Source organism: the organism of the source record quoted next, unplaced genomic scaffold (genome assembly GCF_019419815.1).
Source record: "Pyrus x bretschneideri cultivar Hongxiangsu unplaced genomic scaffold, Pyrus_bretschneideri_v1 Contig14, whole genome shotgun sequence".
Lineage (NCBI taxonomy): Eukaryota > Viridiplantae > Streptophyta > Magnoliopsida > Rosales > Rosaceae > Pyrus > Pyrus x bretschneideri.
Window position 1 is genome coordinate 8,349,728 of NW_025999435.1, and position 6,000 is coordinate 8,355,727.

Consider the following 6,000-nt stretch of genomic DNA (forward strand, 5'->3'; position numbering starts at 1 on the left):
TGTCTTTAGGGTCGAGAATCAAAAGGCCGAGATTTGTTCCTTCCTCGGCCACAATCGCAAGATAAAGAAGTCAGCAATGCGCTCAACGCAACGTCAACAAATTTTATTCCTCGGTCGAGCTTGGCCGACGAGTTGGCACTCCCCACATTTAACCGAAGAACGTAGTTAACTTATTAGTTACTCGGCCTGCACGCCACGTAGGCTTTGTAATTTTTAGGGTCAACATTTTGGCACGCCCAGTGGGACCTTATGCTAGACCTTCGGAGTTCATAACCATTGAAACACGGTTCGTAAAGAAGAAAACAATCATGTGAAAGTCAACAACTGACTTACCAGTGCAAGGCCCTGAACAAGATTTGTCTCAAGCACAAAATCCCATCATTGTTGCACCACCCGAGGCTACAAGTGCGACACGCCGAGATAAGGAAATTTGTCTTGGCGGACAGCCTCGCAACCTATAAATTCTCAACCAAATGGCAGGCATTTTCGTCGAAGGGATAATGGAAGATTGCGACGAAGATGATGGGGAAGGTTCTGATCCGCCAACTAGGTCGTTTCTTCGAAGACGACTTGATGAACAATCTTGGCAGGTCGAGCAGTCGATTGGCCAGAAAATGAATAATTTACTTGACGCAATACAAAGCAATAGTGATACACAGACCAGGATGCTTGAACTATTGGTTAGTAAAGCCTTCGAAGATGGCCACGTCGGCCAACCTCAATAGCCTCCTTTTAAGAATGTTCCATTGCAAGCCGAAAAAGGATCTGCTCGGCTACAACCAATTGACTTGGAAAAAAGAGGCGGATCAAGCATTAGATTTGATGAACCTGACCAGGGAGTAGAAGCAACATTCGTCAATATGACTGAGGTCCAAAGAATGACTCGACCTTAAAAAAAGGGCCGAAGTTCCCAAAATTCATCCATCCGTACCCGACTTATGTGGAAAAGTTCGAATACCCTAACGGCTTCAAGATCCCCGACTTCAGTCTGTTCGCCGAAGAATCGTCCTTATCCTCGTTAGATACTGTAGCTTGGTTCACGGTGCAATGTGGGGACGTCAATAGCGACTTCCATAAATTACGGCTATTCAACTTTTCACTGACGGACTCAGCTTTTGCTTGGTACATTAATCTCCCACCAAACTCCATCCAGAGTTGGGAGGAATCGGTCGAGAAGTTCCATGAACAATTCTATCGACCAGGGATGGAAATATCCGTTTCATCGTTGGCTAGGATGGCTCAAGCTTCAGACGAATCGCCAATGAAATACTTAACAAGGTTCAAGTCGGCTAGGAATTGGTGCCGAGTACCTCTTCCTGAAGTTGAATTCGTCAGAATTGCCTTAAACGGCCTGGACGTGGAATACAAAAAGAAATTCCTAGGGGCAAATATTCGAGATATGTACGAACTTGCTCAGCACGTTGAGCAGTATGATTATTTGCTTCGAGAGGAAAAAATATCGAAGTCCCCATCTTGGGGAACAATATACAAGAATCCTACGGTCAGCTACGCATTGGCCGAAAACGATTACCCCCAATACGCCAGTGTGGACGCGGCTGAAATAGTGATAGATAAACCATACGTTTGCAAGACATTGGCTCAAATCAATCCCAAAGATGCCAAGATCCACTTGGCCCCCGAGGAGATGATTAAAACATCAAAAGTTTACACTTTTAATATTACCAAAGCCGATGCAATTTTTGACCAGTTGTTGGTAGCAAAAATCGTCAAACTTCGACCAGGACACAACATCCCTAAGGCCGAAGAATTGAAGGGCAAAACATATTGCAAGTACCATAATTCAAACAAACATGCTACCAATAATTGTGTGGTATTCCGTGATGCGATTCAAAGTTGGGTTTGAGAAGGGTAAGTTAAAATTCCCGGAGAAACAGATGGCGGTTGACGTCAATCCCTTCCCCTCGACAACAATTGGTATGGTAGATGCTCATCTCCCTAAAAACAAAGGAAAGGGGAAGGCCGAATTCGTCCTGGTGCAGCATGTCCGTAAGCAGAATGGTCAGTCGAGACTGAAGATTGATTTATTTTCAAATGCACCACCTACGGAGTCTTTAGGGCCGGCCATCGTTGAACCCACGTCAAGTTCTAGTTCCGAAGAAACTGATGAATCAATGGTTTTATGCAACCACTGTAAAACACGAATTGAACCTAAAAAAAAAGTATCTCCGGCGCCAACTTCATGTACGCCATCCACAGTCGCATCAAAACCACCGAAGGAACTCGGTACTGGCCCACGACGACAAATGTTTGAGAAACTTGGCCCACAGGTACAAGAAAAAGACCCAACCCCAGTCAGACGACGTCTTGACTTTGACGCGCCATTCTATAATGAGGACTATTACTCGTGCAACTCAGGCAGCTTGAGTTTATCAGTAAGTCGAAAAACCTTTAAGCCACCAAATACACGTGACCAACGTTGGTATAGTTACAATTCTTCAACTGGCCTGTATATGGTGTTATCTAAGTCTCAAAAATGTCGTCGCCAGTGGATAGATTGCATGGCTCGACGATAAGAAGCACAGGCTTATTCGACTACCCGGTGGCAGCCAAAAGAGGCCGTAGGAAGTGGCGACGATTGGCCTACCCCAACCATTGTGGTCGAATTACTTCAAGAGAAAAAGGCAGTTGATCGCGACTTGGAGACCACCATTAAAGAGTCCGAGAAATGCATCAAGCTTTTTCTTTGGCTCGGAGAGATGAGAGCTCGTCTCGAGCATTTTAGACAAGAAGCTGAAAGTAAACTTCCCTCGCTACCACCGTAGGAATTGTTAGTAAAAGTACGGTGCAATCTGCACCCTCTATTCCTCAGTGAATTCTTGGAGTACATGCGGGAATTTCATAAGAAATATTCTGCTAATGACTTATACGGACTACCAAAGGCATGTCAGGAAGCCCTCGACCTAGCACTAACTTACCTTGATGCTGAGCAAATTATCCAGAAAACTTTCGATCCGGCAATGAAAGCTAGGTTCCAGCATATACGTGAGGCTCGAGTCCTCGGCTTTGAGGTCGACCCATACACAGATATAGACACCGTCGAGTTACCTTTTTCACTCGAAGACCTTCAGCATTTGCGATATCATTTCGAAGTTTTCTTGGCCGTATCTCTTTTCGGCCTTACGACCGATGAGGAAAATTGTTGGTGCATTTAGACGCATACCTAGACACAAGGAACGCTCGAATCACCTACGAAGAACGAGCCTGTAAAGTATTACAAGAACGAAATCAATCTTCGGCAGTAAACACGCTTGAGGAAGATGACCAGAATAGAATAGATTCAGTCCACACGTGATGTGATAAATAATAGCACTCAAATTAAACCCACTTTTTGACAATTGTAGTATAGATATAAGTAGGGATCGTTCTAGGCCGGGGATTAAGAGGGATTGCTAATCTAATGAAAACTGACTCAAAGATACAAAAATATGCTTAAAAACACTTAAACAAACTCAAAGATTCTTGACTAAACTTATATGACTCAAAACAAACTTAAAAGACTCAAAACAGTCAAAATGACTCAATTTAGACTCTAGGATTAAGTTTCGACGAAAATACAATTGGTTTTGACTCAAAAGACTCAAAAACACACTTTTGGATAGATTTAAAACAAGCAAGTAAAGGGGAATTGGTTTTGGACGAATTTAAGAGAAAAACAATTAATTGAAAGACTTAAAAGAGATTTGGATGAATTTGGGAAAAACCAATGGATGATTAGATAGCTAAGGGATACTTTTCCACACATGATACATTCAAACATAAATTGATTTCCAGTTGCTTTTCCGATAAACCATGAACCTCAACACCCCAGATTAACCGTGACATCACTAATTAACCCTCAAATTTTCCTTAAGTTATTGGATTGGATGACGTCATACGACAACCCAAAGCATTCTTCAAAAGTTCCCTACATGACATCATAATAGAGATACAATCAAAGATCATTACGTTCAATGAAAATCATAAGTATTGACAAAGCACTCGTAACTATGACATCATGATACTCACGCTAGAAATTTACTTAACATGATTGTGAAAACAACCTTAACTACTTGTGAATATAAGTTTGTGACGATTATGTGAAACTCCCTTATATTCTAGCACCAAATTCAAGCATGCAAATTAAGTAGGCCTCCCTAATCAACATATAAGAATAAGTTATCCATCAAACGGTTAAGTAAATTGCATTCACAATTTATGAAATCACAACTGGAATTAATCAAGTCATATCATAAATATAATCATGGTTTCAAAGCCTCCCCTAGCTAAAACAAGTTTAGCCTCTCATGTTCACAACAAAACAATGGAAAATTGAATTAAACATTGAAAACGAAAGATAGATTACACCTAAAAATGCTTCAACACTCCAACTTGAATGCACAAACGTCCAAGGCTTCTTCTTCTTCTCTTCTTCCTTGCAAGGTTGCGGCACAAGAGGTCTCGGGTGATTTGTGGACAGATTTCTAGGTTTTGAATGGATTTAGGATGGTAGGGTGGTGTGGCAAAGGTTGGGAATGGTGTATGGATGCTTGGATGAAGGTATGAATGTGTATGAATGGTGGAAGAATGGTTGGAAGACTGCGGCAAAGGTTGGTTTATGTGAATGATGGCAGATTGTGTGTGAGAGTGATTAAGGTTCAATGAAGGGTGCGGCTTAGGTATTTATTTGAGAGCAAGAATCCCTAGAGTTTATTACATAGTTTAGGAAAGGATTTCCAAATCCATCAGGAAAAGGAGTCATAAAGTCATAAATTAAAAGGGAAAAGGAAGGAAACTTGCGGCAAAGGATAGGAAAAGGGAATGTGGTTTAATTCTGAAATTAGGCAAGGATTTTGGGATAGAAAAGGTATGTGAGGTGTGGCTGAGATTGAGGTGAAAAGGGAATGTGTTTTAATGACTTAGAATAGGAAACAAGGACCTCCCTTGCACGGTAATGAAGGGAAAGTCAATGGGGTGCATGGCAAGGCTTGTTATGTTGCAAGGAAAGTTTGGTTTATGTCCTAGAATGTATAGAAGTCTTTAATGTTGTTGAAACATGGAGTCTTTAAGGATTAGGAGAGGTTAACCAAAATAGGAAACCTTGGCTTAACTTTCCTACTTCAAGTAGGAAACCTTCTTTGACTAGGATTCCTCTTTTGATTAGGAATCCTCTTGTGATTAGGAATCCTAACACCTTTTGGTCTTCAATTTCGTCCATTCGTTTTGCCCCAAGCATATGCTATCCATTCCAAGTCCAATTTTGCTCCAAAATGTTCCAAAATGCACCTTTATGCTTCCTTAGCCATATGAAACTAAAAACACACGAAAATAGCTTAAACTACTAAAATAAAAACGAACTAACAACATAAATGCACAAAAACAAGCTAACTAAGTCGCCTAAATATGCTCCTATCAACGCGCCTCAAGAGCAAGTACATACTGAAGCGCTAAATAGTCCAATTGAAGACACTCTAACGATTGATATTACATCTACTACTCTGGAAGACGATGACCAAGACCCGATGGGTCATTCGGTCATCAAGCATATGGAGATCAGTATGGTCCATGTCCTATCGGCTGAGTTTTAACCGAGAACCCATCAGTCAAATTTTTTGGATGGGGACGTGGTTGCCGAAGAAGCAACACAAGTGGATTTCATCACTACTGAAGAAGATGGGGAAATCAGTAAAGGCGACAACCTTATGGCAGCCCTGGCCGAATTGTTTCCCCGCTTTCCTTCTATTAACCTCCAACATCTAAAGCCATTATATGTCACGGCTCATATTGAAGGATATCCCATTTCCAAGGTGTTTGTCGACTGTGAAGCCACAGTCAACATCATGCCGATTTCCATCATGAAGGCATTACGCCGTTCTAATGAAGAACTTATACCATCAGGGATAACGATGAGCAGCTTCATCGGTGATAAATCTCAAACTAAAGAAGTGCTTCCGTTAGAAGTCAGCGTTGTAGGCCATAACCACATGACGACATTCTTTATAA